We start from the raw sequence: 18,459 nt of genomic DNA on the forward strand, positions 1-18,459 counted from the left end.
GACTTGCACGTATCACGATTGCCCTAGACTTTGTCTTCCACGAGTTCTGGTATATTCCAGCACCTAGGCATGATTCATGGAATCATCTGCCATATGACTGAACTCAATCTTCAACCCTCCTCCACCCCCACAGAGATGGGAGGTCAGGCTGCCATCACTTGGCTCAAAAATCCAACCCTTGAGTCACATCTTGCTCTATCCCTATATGGCCATCTCCCATCCTGACTTTCTGGGGCTCCACCTATCTAGGGGTTCACACTGAGCTGCTTTATTAGCATAAACTCCAGTGTGGTCCCAGGGGGGCCCAAAGTTACTCCTACTACTGTGAAAAGAATGTCGAATTTCCCTCCCAAGACGCAGGGACAAAGACCAGGTAGATTCTTTATTACAGAGCAGCAGCCAACCCAAAGTCCTCCTCCTGTCTCCATCAAGAGCTCCCCAGAGAACCTAACAAACAGTAATCCAGATCAATAAAGCAGAAGATAAAAATGCGTTTTTATTTCAAGTAAACAGCATTTTAAAGAAAAAAAAGCTAAACCCAGAGGCACCTGGCAGGAGTAGATAAAATGACTAGCGGGGTGAAAGGAAGGGATGATCCGTTGATGATCCATTGATTATCTAGGACTTCTTAGGCATATCATTTAGCCGACTCGACTCAAGATGATGAAATTCAGACCTAAACACCTAGACCACTTGACTTGAAAGGCCATGGAAGTCCATGATTTGCAATCAACCACTAATATTAATACAAATCACTTGCATTTGCAACACCCTTGGTAGTGGTTTATCGTGGCTGCTCCGCTACACAACCAAGACCACAAGGAGCTACCGGGGAAACCAGTTCGGTGCGGTGCAGCTGAGGGGTATCCTGTGTGAGCCTCTAACAGCTCCCAACCCAGACCTCCAAGCCAAGATCGTCTCCGAAAGAACTGCAATGTATTGCTCAGCTAATGCCATCAGTTTTTTTCCTCTGCACCTCAGAAGTAGTCATCCTGTGTGAAGCCCCTGGAAAAAATGGCAGCCACGTCACAATTTAACTGAAATGACAATTGCTATAAATAGTCCTATAGAACGGGAACACAACTCAGATAATTATGAAATAATCTGAATGATATTCCCATGACTAACAAAACTGTGTGTTCTCCATTATCAGCTAACTCCTTCAGCATCTCAACACAGTGCCGGGCATTTAGTCGGTGCTAAATAATTGCTGGATAAATGAAAGTTTCCATACTGTGAATGCAAACAGTGTGATTTAACTTTCTGAGCCTCACTTTTCTCATTAGTAATTTGAGAAGCATGATAGCTTCTTTAGAGGTTTGTTGTGGGGATTAATTCAGGCCACATACATGAGGATTCTTCCTCAGTTGAAAGACGTAGAACAAATGAAATCACTGAGCTCAAAGCAGACCTCTGAGAAATGACACCTGAACGTCCAAGTACAATTCCCTGCGGCTTCCCTCACTGTTTCCCTGGGGCTTCCCTTTTCCAGACCATCACTCCAGTCCTCCACCGAACTACACTCCAGTATGAGCCAGTCACAAGGACAGTATTCCACAGTCAACAACTTAAGTCAACATGCCCCCTCTATGTCCCCTCTACCTCGGTACGCTTGTTTGTCCCTTGTCAGAAAGGTTGATTTAAAAACAAAATAAGATACAGTGAATTACTTAATAACGCATGGTAATAATAGAGGGGGGAAAGATGAGAGCTATTTTGCTCTTATACGCCCCAGCAATTTGCAAAAGTTCCAAAATGTGCTCACACTACTTTTCTTATTTTAAAAAGTTTCACGAATCTATTACACTAATAGATTCCTTCAATGGAACTTTCATGGAACATTCTGCGACTTTAAATACGAATAATAATAGGATGTTTTGAGACCAAACAAGCACAAGATGGAGAGGGAAACACACTTAATTGAACAAATTATTCTTGCATGTTTTTCATCAAGAGTTCCTTTCATCAGGATTGTCAACAGAGAATATGAGAACTGGATGAAATACAACAATGTGACTTGTGCATAATCAAAAGGCCCCGCGCAGAGTGTGCAGCCCGCTGGCTGCCTTCCGGGGACTGCGGGGGGACCCCGGAGGCTGTGCAGGTAGCTATGACACTGCTATCCATTTAGAAGCCCAAGCTAATGGTGCGTACCTCTTTAATGAGTAAATGAAAACCTATATAAAATAAATGGTCCATCAAATGAGAAAAAAAGAAGATACATTAACAGGTGTTAATGTATCGTTAGTATTGAATGGAGCCAGTCCTGTATATATTCTTACAGTTTCTTAGAGACTCCCACAGGGAGCCAACTTTCTTCCATCATTCATTTTAACTTCTATAGAGTGATAATCCATCATTATGAAAGCAAGCATCTGAAAAGACTGTAATAACCTCTTACAAAGCCTTGCCTATTGTCCATATAAATGATAAAGTTTGATACCGCTGATGATTGAATTGAAAAAAATTAATAGGAAATAAATTTAAATTTTCTAAATGGTTAGTTTTTAAAAAAAAAAAAATCTGCTATGCATTGACATTTGAATGAAAATGAATTAAATGCAATAATATACTTTATTATGTGCATATCTAAATTACAAATCTCAAACCAGTTCTGCAAAATCAATATAATTACTCCCCTTTAAAATTGAGAAAATTAAGACTTAAAAGGAATACCAGAATTGGCAAAGGCCAGGCAGAAATAAATGACTGATCTAGCTTTCCAACTTGAAACCATGCCTGGCAGATTTCTAATATTTATTTATTTCCATTTTACAACCACAAATGAGCAAATCATTAATCATTTCTCTGATGTTGTGGAAAGAACTTGGTCCACTATAAGCCAAGTTCTGTGCTAAGGATTTTACATGCATTTTCTCACTACTCAGTTTCAGTGTCTACCTTTATGGTAGGTTATTTGGCATACCACATCCTCAATGGAGGTGAGAAAGATGTCTCAGTATTTCAACATCCTTTACTATCTGAAGAATAAAGGAATGAATAAATGAATGAACAAATGAATGAATGAATGAGTGGAGTGAATAGGTGATATAGTTGAAGCCATTAAGTCTACGTGATTTAACTATAAATTCCACGTAGACTGGAGATAAATGTAACATTTTTGGTTGCACTATATTGTTCGTAATTATATCTTATTAGTGGTGGTACTTACCCCGGGGACTTGGGTAAGCCAGAGTTGAGACCAACAAGAAAAGTTGGCTATGTTGTTGATAAATATGATTACTCAATAGTCCGCCAAATTTGGTAAAATAATACATCTAAACTTTAATCCTAAAGCTATCTTAACCTCAATCTACATCTCAACATTCGCTGACATGCTCCTCCACTACCCTGCAGTTACTACATTAGCCATTCATTTCCCAAAAATACAACTAAATCATCTCCCACACTTCACAAACCCTTTTTTTCCAATGGGGTTTCACTCCCCTTCCTTTTCCCTAACTGCCTTCGCACTGGAACCGCATCCCGGCCTTTGCTGTCTTCCCCTGGTCTATGTCCCCCCGCATCCTCGAGTGGAGTCCTCGTCATCCACTTGTCTCCCTCGCCATGGGAGTCAGCCGAGGGCAGAGATCGCAGCTGGCTGATCACTCTGTCCCCCACTCATTGAAAATATTAAGAACTTATTAAATTACACTGAAGGTCTTATTGTAGTCTATAAACCAAACAACACAGTGCTGGCTTTATTAAAGCTCCAGACATCACTGCTGCCAACCCCCTAGGGTGCTTCGCGGGGCAGAAGCAGACGCATTTTCACTGTGCCAGTTTTATGGGTCTCCCCTAGGGCCTCCAGCAAGGAATGAAGCCCTGTCACTCCCCTGCTTCTAACCTGGTGAGAGCTGTGTCAGACTTCTGACCGGCAGAGCTGTGCGATAATAAATGTGTTCTGCTTATGCTGCTAAGTATGTTGTAATTTGTGATGGCAGCAATAGATAACTAATACATGATCACGATTTTTATTTCATTAGGGTGTCTTTGTTGATCTAACCACCAGACTCTGAGCTTCTTGAGAGCATGTGTGAGACACATGACTCGCTCCTGCAGTAACCATGAGTGTTAAACTGTTTGATTAGGAAGTGAAAAGAAACCTGTATGCTGTCTGATCCAATAGTAATACTTAAAATCTCAGCTGAAGCATTGTGCAATGCCGGTGTTTGAGAATATCTCCAGTGGCTGAGAATTCATTATCTACAGGATATCTTCTGTGTTTATGAATCCACTGTCTATTAAGGCAATCCCCATTCAGTCTTCGGCAGTTACTGTCAGGAAGGAGAGACAGGTCAATATAAGGAGAAATTTCTAACTCCACTCATTGATAAATGACCTGGTTTTGCTATGTAGGGTAAGCTAAGTTACTTTCCATTGCTCACCTGGGAACTGCTAACATTTTCCTCTCCGAGTCCCACCTTTAATCTAAGCATAATCTTGTTGGTGAGAGACTTTTTATGCATCATCCTGCTAGAACACCTCTGGGGAGTCTTCATTTTAAAAGTTTGATACTCAGTCTTGGGACAATCCTGCTGAATAAAGACCTTGTATGGCCCGGCCGGGCGTGGCTCAGTGCTTGAGCATTGACCTAGGATCCAGGAGATCGCTGTTTGATTCCCGGGCAGGGCACGTGCCCGGGTTGGGGGCTCGATCGCCAGTCGGGGGTGTGCAGGAGGCAGCCGATCAATGACACTCTCTCATCACTGATGTTTCTCTCTCTCCCCCTCCCTTCCTCTCTCCGAAATCAATACTTTCTGAAATCAAATATAAGACTTCCTATGAAAACAGATGATGAAAGACATTGATTTAGTTTTATTTGACCACAGGCAGTACCGAACATGAATTTTGGAAGGTATGAGAAAGACAGTTTTTAGCAGAGTCCTAATGATCTTTGTAAGAATTAAAATGCAACCTATTCAGGCAGCTAGAGGCAGAGAACCAGCTAGATGACAAATGTAGTTAACCAGAGACCACTGACGATGGCCTGGAGAAGGGTCGCAGCGATAAAGGAAGAGATAAGTAGTAAAATTTGGGATATATTTTGATAGTATAACAAGCCGACGTTATTGATGGATTAGATGTGTGAGTAACACAAAGACATCAGAGACGACTTCAAGTTCTAAGAATTTAACCTCCTGAAAGGTAGAGCTGCCATTTACAGACGTGGAGCGGCACGGACGGAGCATGATTATGTTTGGAGGGGAAAATCTAAAAATGTGTTTTGAATATGCTCTTTTTGAAATACCCATCTGCAATCCAAGTGGAGCTGTACGGAAAGAAGTTGGATATATAACCCAGAGAAATGCCCAGGCTAGAGATACAATATGGTAAAGCTGTCAGTAGGTATAAAGACTCTTCTTAAGCCAGGAGAATGGATGTGGAACTTGGAGGGTAATTAAGATAGAAAAGGGACCCAATGCCTCAATCCTTGACACTATAATATTTAGGTATTTGGAGGTGAGGAGAACCAGGAAAGGGCATGGGGAAGCAGCAGCTAGTTAAAAGGACAGCCAGGAGAGAGTTTTGTATTAGCAATCAAGAGGGGAAAAATGTTCAGAAAAACTAAATGATTCATGATGATAGATCAAACAAAAAACAAATTAAAATTGATAATCAAAATTGACATTATGAGGTTTATTGTAAGAGATTTCTCACTGAAATGGTGGAGGTGGGTGGTGGTGGGTTTAAGAGATAGTTGGAAGAGATGAATTAGAGAGCAACAGACGATGGAAATGTTTAATGATTTTAAATTTAAAGAAAGAAGATAAATAGTGTGGTAGCTCGAGGGAGATGAAGTATGTAGAGATACGATTTTTCACTGTAGGTTAAAGAAATTCTGGCTCCGTTGTACGCCATTGAGAGGTACCTAATAAAAGAGGAGGGATCGATGATAGAAAGAGTGGCAGGGCGATTGCAGAGGGATGTGTTTATGGGTTTAAATAATGAGCGGAGATGGGGATTTGTGCATAAGTGAAGGGATGTGCCTCAGGACAATGATTTTAATCACAGTAATAGGATGAGAAATCAGGACTTACAGATACAGGCGCATGGAATTAGCAGATATGGAGGTCCCAGGGGGTGAAAGTAATCTCCAAATTGCTTGAAATTCCTCAATGAAATAGGGACCCCGGTCATAAACTGAGAGAGAGGGTAAATGTTGAGCAGAGAGGAGAGGCTGTGAAATCATTATCTTGGATGATGGAATAAAGAAGATGTCAGAATTGCTAGGCAGCCCCCTGGAGGTTGGGATAAGGGATTTAAAGAGAATTTATTGATTCCTCAATTTTTCATTGATTTGTCCATTAATATTTACTTGAAGGAAGGTGAGGGAGAAAAATTTTTAATTCCTTATCTTCTCTTGATCTACACGATTTTACACAAAATATTCCATATACTATTTCATACTATTTTCATTCAATCACACTGATATATCCAATATAAAAGTTTGCTTTTATTGCCTGGCCAGTGTGGCTCAGCAGTAGAGCATCGACCTAGGATCCAGACGATCCGGGTTGGACTCCCGGTTGGGGTACATGCCTGGGTTGCGGGCTCGATCCCCAGTCGGGGGCGTGCAGGAGGCAGCGGATCAATGACTCATCATTGATGCTTCTATCTCTCTCTCTCTCTCCCTCTCCTTTCCTCTCTCTGAAATCAATAAAGATATATTTTTAAAAGAAGTTTGCTTCTATTGCTCTAAGTAGAGAAGCCTTTTGAAGAGGTAATCGCATGTCTAGAGGCAAAGACAAGTTTACTCTGAGAAAGAATTCCGTGAATCTTAACAGCAAATGTTGATATGGATTTTTACATATCTCTTTTACTTCAATGACATTTTTATCTAAAAATGTTTTTATCTAGAAAAATTCTTACCACCATTTTTTTGAAGATTTTTTTTTAAATTGATTTTTAGAGAGAGGAAGGGGGAGGGAGAAACATCGATAAGCGAGAGGAACACCGATGGGCTGCCTCCTGCGCGCCCCCTACCGGCCGTCGAGCCCGCCCCGGGGCGTGCGCCCTGCCGGGAACCGAACCGCCTCCTCTCAGTGCAGGGGGCCGCGCTCCCGCCAGCCGGGCCACGCCGGCCAGGGCGCTTGCCACCACTTGACTGTGACCGTAGGTAAAACCTATACACAGCTTTTGGAAAATTCTATATCCTTTATGCTTTGATGTTGAGGATTAAATTAACGTAACGTAACATTAACCATTTTTAATGAACAATTCAGCGAAATCATTCATTCTTATTGGGCACTTACTTTAAGCTAGTCTGTGCGCTGTGCAAGGGGCACAAGTAGGAGTAGAACTGAGATTCAAAACTTTTCATAAATAAGATTTATTGGAACCCAGCCACGCCCACTCAGTTGCATATCTCCCAGGCTGCTTTCGGGTTGTGACATAAGAGTTGAGCAACTGCCACAGTCTGGCTCGCGAAGCTGAAATCTTTATTTACTGGCGCGTTACCATAGAAGTGTGCCGGTTTCTGTGGTAGGTGGTGTTACAATTAAGTCCTTGAGAGAACACAACCTAATACTTTTAGATCTACATCCCTGGCAACATTTTTATTTTTACGTTTTAAAATTGATCACCTTTCAGGAAGGGACCCATCTTTCTCAGACCTTTCTGTTTCGTTCAATGACCTTGAAAGTAGGCCTTTCACATTCAACAAAAGTAACGCTCATTATTGCAAGTGGCCTATTTTTCTTCAATTTCTGCTTTCAAGCCTCCTTCGGGATCAAGTGAAAGATAAAACTGCGCCTCCTGAAGGCCACCGGGTTGTGTGAGTGTTACTCTCTCTAAAGCACCCGACATCAGGGATCCCTTTTCCTCTTTTATGTCTGGTGTCAAGACTTTGAAATTCACTAACCAGACCTCAGTCCAGGAAAGTACTGATGAAATCGGCGGCACAGGTTCAAAGCACCACCCTCAAAAGGTGCGAGAGGATCGCCTGTGCTCACAGATCAACGGACCGGCGGCACGGCCGTCACCAGTGCCACGGCCTGCTCATGGTGGTTCATGCAGCACAGGCAAGTGTTACTGCTTCAAATTAAATACTTTCAAAAGGAATCGACTGGGCTAAAAGAAACAGTACACACACTGCAGCCTCTCCTTCACTACAATGCCTCCAAAGCTTCCATTTATATTCGCTGTGTTTTCCACAGTAATTTTACAATTAAGAAGTCAAAGATATTAAATAAATACTGGAAAATCCTTCAGACATTGGCTATGTCATTCTTTTTTTAAAAAATATATTTTTATTGATTTTTAGAAAGAGAGGGAGAGGGAGAAACATGGAGTGAGAGCAAAATATGGGCCAGGTGCTTCCTGCACGCCCCCGACTGGGGATCGAGCCTGCGATCCAAAGGGCAACCTTTGGGTGCTCGGGATGACCCCAACCAACGGAGCCACCCAGCCAGGGCGGGTATGTCACCCTTTTTCTCACTAGAACTCAATCCAGGCCATGGGTTTTGTGCAACGTTGGAGTAGATACAAGGCAATAGCTGAGCCCCACTGAAAGCTTACTCAGTGTTTTCTGACTTCCTGGGCGTGGCTTAAAGGAGCCTTGTTTCCAGCTTCTCTACCTGGACAGCAAAGAAACCGGCCCAAGTGGTTTGGGCAGGGCCTCTGCGGGAGGCTGGGGCGGGCCTGGCTGGAGACGGGCGCTCACAGGGGCAGGGAAGGCACGTCAGGACCTGCACAGCGGGCAATGCACAGCCCAGGCCCAAGCTGTCTGGCGCCCCTATTTTGATTATACCAGTTTCTAGAATCAGTCTTCTATGAGGATGAAAGCTTTTTTTGTTGATTTCACTGAAATATTGTTTTGGGGTTTTTTGGAATAACACTGTGTGTGTTAACAATGTTTACACCGCATGTGACAGAATACAGATTCTGCATTTTGACAGAGAATAAATAAGGTCAGTGTTTGTTGATACCTTGTGCTAGAGATAGCAACACATGCATACAAACCGTGAAAATATTCAGCATAAAATAATTTGTCTTTCAACGAGGAGCTGTAGCTCCATAACGCCAAGCCATTTTTTCCTTTGATGGCATATCATCTCATTTATAAAGGGGATGTGGAATGTTTAAAATTAATTAGATACAATATATTTGTAACTTTTTTATTTTATTTTTTTGCCAAGCAGATGTAACTTTCCCAGTTACAGTGGTAAATATGACAATATCCAGGGTCATCTAAAACTAAGTATTAAAAGGTATCATTTTAATTTTATTACTTTAATATTATTACTACCCTTAAGGAATGTATGGCTGCCTGGCTGGCATGGCTCAGTGGTTGAGCATCGACCTAGGATCCAGGAGGTCACAGTTGAATTCTAGGTTGGGGCACATGCCCAGGTTGTGGGCTCCATCCCCAGTGGGGGCATGCAGGAGGCAGCCGATCAATGACTCTCTTATCGTTGAGATTTCTATCGCTCTCTCCCTTTCCCTTCCTCTCTCTGAAATCAATATATATTAAACACACACACACACACACACACGAAATGTATGGCTATATATGAGTAAATACATAAAACATATGAATAAACCTCTGTTCTGCTATATATTTTTACCCAAGGAGCATTCTTGCAGAAAGCGTTGGAGTACTAAAATATGAGATTTTTTTGCCTTCTTACTATATTCCACTTAAGGTCTTAGAAGGCAATATATCGTGCAAGGTTTTGTTGTGTTTTGTGTGTTTTTTTACCCAAATTACGAAAGTTGCTTCACTCTCCACTGGGCAACCATACAGAAGGATTTCCCTGCCACAGCTCTCTAACTAGTGGCAAATCAGCATCCAGCATCAGTCACCCTAACGACAGGGGACCCCCTGTTTTTTTTAAGTTCTCTTGAAGAGTATGAATGTGCCTTGTTTGGGGTGACTTCAGAAAGTGGAATGAGGCCCATAAGGTAGAGGTTACAAAGTAAAGTTAAAACACGAGGTCCGAAAGGAAAGAGGTTGGGTCAGAGGAACCCATTTTATTCCATTCTAACTAGACTTATACTTTAATCAAGGTTTCTATCTAGAATTTGAGTAAAATCCTTCCCCCCTTCCCGCCCAAACTAAAACAGGCTGCGTACACACTGAAATGTCAGGAGTCTTCCCTAAAAATGAATGTAGATTTTCAGACCTTTAAGCTTTTCTGCCCACAGGCTGGAAAATTATTTACAAGTTTAAGCAAAAAGTTAAATGCGCCTAATGAGAGACATTAATAATATGGACAAAACAGTGAATCTGCTTACCCACCCCACGCTACCAGAGGGTTAACCGTCTCAAACCAGCTCTCCCGAAATCCCTGCTCCCCTCAAATCCTTTTTGAAAATGAGGCAAACAAAGAGTAAGCAAGCATGTCAACTCTGAGGGCCCGTCACAGTCCCACCTGCGAAGGAGCCAGAGCGCAGCTGAGCCTCTGCACGCGCGTGGCTGACCTGAGCCCAGCCGCAGGAGGGGGCGGCAGGGACGGGGTTGGGTTTAGATTGCTTGGGATCAGTGTTTTAGCTTCCCCTTTCACCCCACAGCTCTGCGAAACCTACTTAATCTCTAAGAAACGTTACAGGGCAGTTATGCTGATTAACTGAGACGATAAACATAAAGTGCTTGGCAATAAATAGACGCTCCGTGTTTTCCTCCTTGGACACCACAAACCACACTCACACACACAATTCTGTGTAGTCATAGACCATTCACATCGTTTTTGTAAGCACCAAATTAAACAACTATACCAGTGCTGAGAACACTCAAGGCAGAAAGCGTAGACCAAATATATAGAAACTGGCCGGCCGGTGTGGCTCAGTGGTTGAGGGCCGACCCAGGATCCAGGAGATGGCGTTTCGATGCTTTCCCGGTCGGGGCACACGCCCGGGTGGCGGGCTCGATCCCCAGCGGGGGGCATGCAAGAGGCAGCCCATCAATGACGACCCTCTCATCATTGATGTTTCGCTCTCTCTCCCTCTCCCTTCCTCTCTCTGAAATCAATAAAGATATATTTAAAATATATAGAGAGAGACTTTGATTTAATACGTCCACAAATTTTTCCTTTCTTTAGCAAAGTTGGGATATAACATATTGAATAAAGTGCACACCTCTCAATTTATATCTCTAAGGATTTCAGCGGATGTCTGCGACCATTTATCTACTAACAGACAAAGATTTTTTAAAATTCCCACAGCTCGGAGGGCTCCATTGCACATCTTTCCACTAGATACACTTTCCTTCTCCAAAAGGTAATTAATATTCTGACTTGTATTATCATCAATTAGTTTTGTCTCTTCTTGAAACAAATAATAAGCATTTGCAAGCATGAGGTTTTGCTTTCCATTGCTCCAATTACCAGAAACACCTCTCACCCTGTGTATGTTTTATCATCTCTAGCTCCATCAATTTCCAAATGAAAACATATTTTAATTCCCTTCATTATCAATCTCAATTCCTGCCCCATTCGACCCTTTACTAGTTAATACTACAACTTCATTGCCTGACATCACAGAACAATTCTGAATTAAGTTTGAAGTCTAGACATCACACAAAACAAATCTGTTGTACCATAATCTATCATAAAATCACACTTATGCCAAGGCTAAGAAGAACATAGCAGTTAATAATAGAAATGGGCAAAATCTAAAAATTTAACCAAGTGATATTAGAGCACAGCTCACCAAAAATAAGCCTTTTCTTAAAATCCATTTCTTCAAATTCAACCTGAGAATCCCGCAAGGACCTTGCGACGGAGTCCCTTTTTTTTTTTTTAATGTTTCAGATGAGCTCTCTAAACAACTTATTTTAATTGGAAGACATTACCCTAAGGAACATTTAAACCGCATTGAGGAACTTTAGACTCAGAATATGCCATTTGCGGAGGAAGCTGCAATTAATTCATTTCCCTCCTGGAGGCACTGCTTAGCGTGTCAAAGGAAGAAGCCTCTTCCAACGAGAAAGGGCAAACCTGGAGCACTGGCCACCTGAACTCTCCTGATCTGCCTTCTGAAATATTTTTTGTCCTTGGCTCCGGCTACTGCCTTCAGCTTAAAGAGGAGGATCAGGTTAATAGATTTTAGTAGCTGTCTTACTCGGCTGGTATGTATAGTGAGGAGAAAGACGGTGTCCGAAATAACTGATTGATTTTATGTCCCTAGGGAGCCTCACAAACCTAAAGTCATTATTTTCTTTTCTGTTCACCACTCACTAAGCTACAGATAGGATAACAGAGGTAAAGTAGTAAAACTTCAAAGATGCTTCCACTTAAAATTATTGATAGGAAGGAAACTAATTTCCTTAGGTTTTTAAAAAATATTTTTCTAGCCCATAATCACTGCATCAGGTAAGCCTTCCGAAAATCAGCATAAAGAACTAACGACAGCTACTGTTTATGGAGCAATTATTGTATGTCAGGGACTGTGCTTTGCACTCCATAAGCATGAAAGTATTCAATTTTCATTATAATCCTGCGACCCACCAATCCACATTCTACCTTAGAAGGGAAGGGTTAAACATTCCGAAACATCAAGTAAAATATCCAAGATCATAAGTTGACACAAAGAATGAATGTCGGAGATGAAACTCAAAACTTTGTTTTGTTCTGTTTTCAAGTTATTTGCGGTGTCAGGCAACCTAACTGTATCTCCATTATGTTTTTTTCCCCATTAAAATATCCATTGGGATGAATTAAGATGCTAGATAATAAGGAACTGAATATTAATTGTACTATTTTTATATCATTGATACAAAGAAGTTATATAGTGTTAACATACTGAGGAAAAAATCTAAGACTACTCATCACTGCTTTCTTAGAGCTAGAACCTAACCAGCTTGACCCACGCCTCACACAAAATTAACCACAAGTTAATAAGGTGATGGATTACACGTGTAAATATAAACAAGCAGCAACTTTTGAGTTTAAGAAACTTGCCTAATGTCCCATAGCCGGGAGGGACAGAACTGGGCTTTGAACACAAGGCTGTGTCAGAGCCCTCGCTCTGATCACTTCGAAGTCATTGGGTTGATCAAAGAGCAAGGAAGACAGACAGACACTCCGTTTGTCTGCTAAGACGCGTGGGGGTGTGGCCTGGCAGTCATTTGCTCAAAATCTTTCACCTGTCTGGAGCAGCAGAGACAATGTAAACAGGCACGTCAAGGGAAGGAAATCCTCTAGCACCCTGTGTTGGACTCTGAACGAATGAGTAGCTATATTTAAATAAATTAGTTATCATCGAGCTGTAAGGATTGTGTTAAGTGACATATAACATATATGTACCTTTTAGACCCATTTCAGGTCAGTAAATCACATAAGCATTGGCCACATGCCTTGCAGCACAGCACTGGAGAAAACCAAAAGGAATGAACTCATCCATTCGCAGGTATCTCTGCACCCTCCAGGTAATGTAAACGGAGAAATCCGCTGCTATTTGGAGGTGACTTCAAGGTCCTTGACGTAGCTGATCAGCTGCCAGTCACTTGGACACTGCATTTCTAGCCATCTGATGTCTCAGGGTCTCCACCTAATGTTGTTGAGTAAACGTTCGTTCCACAGAAATGTCTTTCAGAGACCACCTGTAAAGAAATACAGTTCTCTCTCACCCACTGTTATACACATGATCGTTAACAGAAATAAATTAGAACGACATTCGCGATTTTAATAGACTACATAAAACTAAATGAAGTAAGGAGTAGCGGTCAGTTTTCTAGCATTAATTCACAATAGCACCTGACCCACCGCTGTCTTTTTATTTTTAGCTCAAAAGAAAAAGTTGAGGCAAGAGATTACCTGCAATTATCTGTTCGGTTAGGACTCTCTTTGTCTATACCGGCAAAGGCCCAGCTGGCCGCCCCGCTGATGCCCTCACCTCCACCCCGCGCGGCCTCCCAGCAGGCTGTGCAGAGGCGCTGCCCGAAGGGGGCACAAACGAAGGGATGCGATGACCACAGGTCACTCTGAGCAGCGGGTGCTAAAAGAGGCCCCAGGGGCTGGTTTAAGCCCACTTGGAGACCCCAGAGTGAGAGGAGCAGTTGCAGGATGGTGGTTAGTGGCTCCTTTGGGGGATCCAAATTAGAAATGGTGGAGACAGGGTGTGTCCTGGAGTAGGCCCGCCCTCCCTGCTGGGCTCTGTGCTGAGCTCTCCAGGCCAGAGTAGCAGGAAACAGGGAAAGTCCTGCCAGGTGTGGTGAGGAAGGTATGGAGGAGCCACAATGAGCCCTGAAGTTTGCCAGAGGCTGAACTCTACCTTCAGCTGCGTCCCCTTTCAGATGCAAAAGACCTTTATTGGTTATTGCAAAAGCCTATCAGTGGAGGGTTGCAGAGCCCCCAGGCCATCCCAGCTGCAGAAACCATGGGTAAGACTGGGTTTGAGACAGAGGCCAAGAGCCCAGGGTATGTCTGCAAAGAATCCAGAAGATCCCAAGGCTGAATGCTGGTTATTTCTTAAATGAGGGCTCCTCTAATCTCAGACCCACTGTTGTAAACCGCATCTTGGCCATCTAATTTATCCTTGATTACTTACACCCAAATCCAGGCTGTCTGATCAGTTGAGGGGCAATTTTAACTATTAGAAAGCCATTCCTTTGAGCCATAATCCATCTCCCATGACTGCCATGAACAAATGTCCCTATGCGTCTAGGGCCACGAACATGCCTGTGCCCATATGCACGACTGTTTCCTTGCCATCAAATGTTAAGTCGCGCATTCCCTTTGACCCACAGTACCACATACAGGAATGTACCCTAAAATAATACTAACACAACTGTATAAAACAAAAGTCTAGGAGGATGTTTACTGCTGAATTAGAACTGTTCTGGCAAAAGTGGAATGACCTGTGTGTGTGTGTAGGAGGGGGTCTCTCTAGAGGGCATTTCTGCATTAAACAGGAAATTGTACTGGATCATCTCAAAAGTTCTTCCAATTACAAGTTTTTGATTTGCTCAGCCGCAAAGGGGAGAGGGACAGAGCTCTCTGGCCCTTCGCTTGCTTCTCTATCTTACTGGTTTTTCCTCCCACTCTGCCCAGGCCCTGGAGCTTCATGGAGGAGGAGGGTCAGTGTCAGGAGCTTGCAGGCGGTGGCGGGTATGTTTGAGGCCACCCCTTTTAGTAATGCAGGGTGGGGGGAGTAACTTAACATGCAGACTCAGGACAGATAAGCACAGCACCGGCAGGGTCGGCCTTTATGGGTCCCGGAGGAAGCAGGCCAGGCTAAGCACTCCCGACACATCCTCAGAGAGACTCATCAGGCCTGTAGCACGGGCTGCAAACAGGTCCTTGTCCTCAGAGGTACCTCCCGCATGTCAACAGAACCTCCTGTCTCTCCAGGGAGCAGCACGCACGTGGAGGCTTCAGGAGACAGGAGACGATGTAACGGACAGCCTGTTGTAGAAAGAGCTCAAGGTCTTGTCGTGGGACCACACTGCCCCCCCTTGCAGAGTGGTTTATATGAGTGAACAGGGTGTAAGCCAGAGAATCTCCCAACCCAATACTGAATCCCAAAGGCAAAGTCAGAACTCCCCAACGGCATTCCCATCCCCATGGAACTGGAGGGAAGGACAAGCCAGCCCTAATATCATCCTTCTGCTGGTCCTTAGCTCTCTATGGAACCATTAGGGGTGAGGTTCTGACCACAGTTCTAGCCCCAACAGAAACACCAACCTCAGTCCCACTGCAAAGGAGTCTAAGTTGTCTCAAAAATTTGAGGGGAACCTATCAAAACCTAGTTCAAAGGCTTCAAGTAAGAGCCCCCCAAAAATCAGAATTTCGAAGCCCAGCCAACTACACAGCCTAGTCCTAGGTTCTGCAGGTAAGAGACTCAGGAAGACTGACTCTTTCCTGAAGCTCAAAACCCTCCCTGTTGCCTAAACAGAAATCTCCAGTTGTGAACATTTACACCATTTACACCCGGTAGGACTGGCTCTTTTCGGAGGAAAACATTATGTGTGAGGCCGTGAGAACTGCACGGAGACCACAGAGTGTGCTGAGGGGGTGGCCTCACGGGCACCATGATATCTGAGACCAAGGCACCGCTCACCGAATCCCATCAAAAACTGGAGCGGGAGCATGGGGACCGGGTGCCTCCAGCCTACATTCTCTGAACTTTAAGTAAATCTAAACAAAACAACATACCCCCGGAAAAGAATAATTTGAGACAGAGGTACACCTTCCTCTAAAAATAATTATTTTGGCATCTAGGTACAACACTGTAAACTCAAACCCACGCTGCCCGAGTTTAAGAGAAATACTCAAAAGTTAACTGCTCCTACTTGATAACCTCCTCTCCCTGGCGTCCGCCTTGGCTCCTTATCGCTCAGCTGCAGTTGTTGGGCGCCGAGTGTTGGAGGTAACTTTTTAAAAGGTTCAGCGTCTGAGGTTGTTTCAATAAATCGTGAATATGTTGATTTTTTTAAAAATTTTTTGCCTCAGCTCAAAACAAACCTGAGGTGTATTCATAAAACAGGATGACTAATAATGGGTTAAAATGAGAGTCCCATTTTGGTTGCTAGTGAAATAGATTTTTGTGCTAATTAGGCGATTTTCAAAGGTGCTAATTGCTCTTCTCTGCAGGTACTTCTCTGATGCCGTCCTTGTGAGCGATGGATGTTTCTGTGACATAATTTCAAGAGCCTGGCCGAGCCCTCCCTTCGATCAGATCCGCAGCACACTGAACACAGGAAACACACACGTGGCCACACCCGAACTCGCGTTCACGGGCACACTCAGCCCCAGCCGGGGACGCCGGTCGTGCTCCTCCACAGCACACGCCTCTCTGCTACTCAGCTACATCACACATTGGTTTCCCACGGGGAGATGGTGCTATCACACAGCGGGTGACATCTTACAGAAACGGCCAAGTGTGGCTGGATGTGGACGGCGGCGTGATACAAGAGGAGACGATGGGCCTTAGCACCAGGCAGCCCCGGGCTGCACCCCTACCGCACTCGCCGGGGACCCTCGAGTAGGCAACACACTCTACGGTCCCGTCCTCAGTTGTAGTTATTGAACCAGATCCCACATCCAGCGCACCTAGGACTGGACCCTGTCCAAAAACAGGACACCCCTTAATCCAGCCAGTCCACACCTTCCAGTTTAGCCCAGCGCCCCCAGCATACCCGCTGCAGCACGTTAGGACGGGCCGGAGCCCAAAGTCAGAGCCAAGAGTTGGTGGAGAAGATACAGAGCAGAGCCCAGAGCCAGGACCAGCAGCACCAGCCTCTGCCCCGATCAGCGGGCTCAGGGGCCGCCGGGCTCCCACGTGCCCCTTGCGGGTAACCCGGTAACTCCTGGGGCTGGCCAGCATGGAATGTCCCGCGCGCGAGCACCCGGTGTTAACCACTGTTACTCCAGTAGTTTTCAAAGCATATTTTTTAGAAATATTAATTTTTTTAATCAAAATTGTCCATTTTTGTCTCTTTTAACGGGGCTTTGGGGTTCTCATTTAGAGGGTAGAATTCAGGCCTGGCTGGTGTGCTTAGTGGTTAGAGCGTCGGCCCGTGGACAGGAGGGTCACGGGTTCGATTCTGATCAAGGGCACGTACCTGGGTTACAGGTTTGATCTCTGGCCCCTGTTGGGGCACAGGAGGCAAACAATCCATGTGTCTCTCTCTCCCCCTCCCTCCCTTCCACTCTGAGGAAAAAAAAAAAATCAATGGAAAAAATAATAATAAAGGGAAGAATTCGTAATCAGATTAGATCTGCTTACTTTATATTCTTCGTATATAGTTCATATGCTTACCTTGAGAAAATGAATATTTTCTCCATTTTAATAATCCTGACTCTCTCCAAATTTGGTTTGTACATTTTAAAGGAACTTGATCAACCATCTATTGAATTAGGGTAAAAATATATATATTTAGCTCTTAATTTCTATAAAACCTTCTTTCAAATTCAGTACTAAGTGGTAAACTATTGAGTTGCTACTGAGAAATGTTCCTCCAAGGAGCGTAAGTTCCTAGCATAATCAAATTGGACAGAACCCATATTTTTGGGATATATATTGAAACATTATGACTCACACATCACTAGGTGATGGATTGTATTGACAAAAATGTGCATAATTTAGGTGTTATAAAAACAAGAAATCCAAAATTTATCATCCGAATTACAATTTACCCTACGACAGAACAATTCCTTTGAAGGTAGATGACTAGAAAAAAATGTATTAGGCATAATATATTTGAACAAAAATGTGTTGTTCTCAACCAAACTTTCCCAAAGATACTAATTTAAGGTTCTAGAGAGAAAAGTGATAAAATATAGATGCATGTTTATCATATTAAAGTGAATTTGAAATTGGGACATTGGACTTTGGGAAATATTTTAATTTTAATCTCTTTACCTTGTCTTGTTCTTTTTTCGTAAAACATCCCCCCAGTGGTAGCTCCAGAATACATATGAAACTTTTAAGATGTGGCTAGAGAACCCAAAGAAAACAGCTTTTAATTCTTAGCACGATTTTGTAAGCGCAAACCAATCTTTAAATACTGTTAAG

Source organism: Miniopterus natalensis, chromosome 18, assembly GCF_054644295.1.
Source record: "Miniopterus natalensis isolate mMinNat1 chromosome 18, mMinNat1.hap1, whole genome shotgun sequence".
NCBI lineage: Eukaryota > Metazoa > Chordata > Mammalia > Chiroptera > Miniopteridae > Miniopterus > Miniopterus natalensis.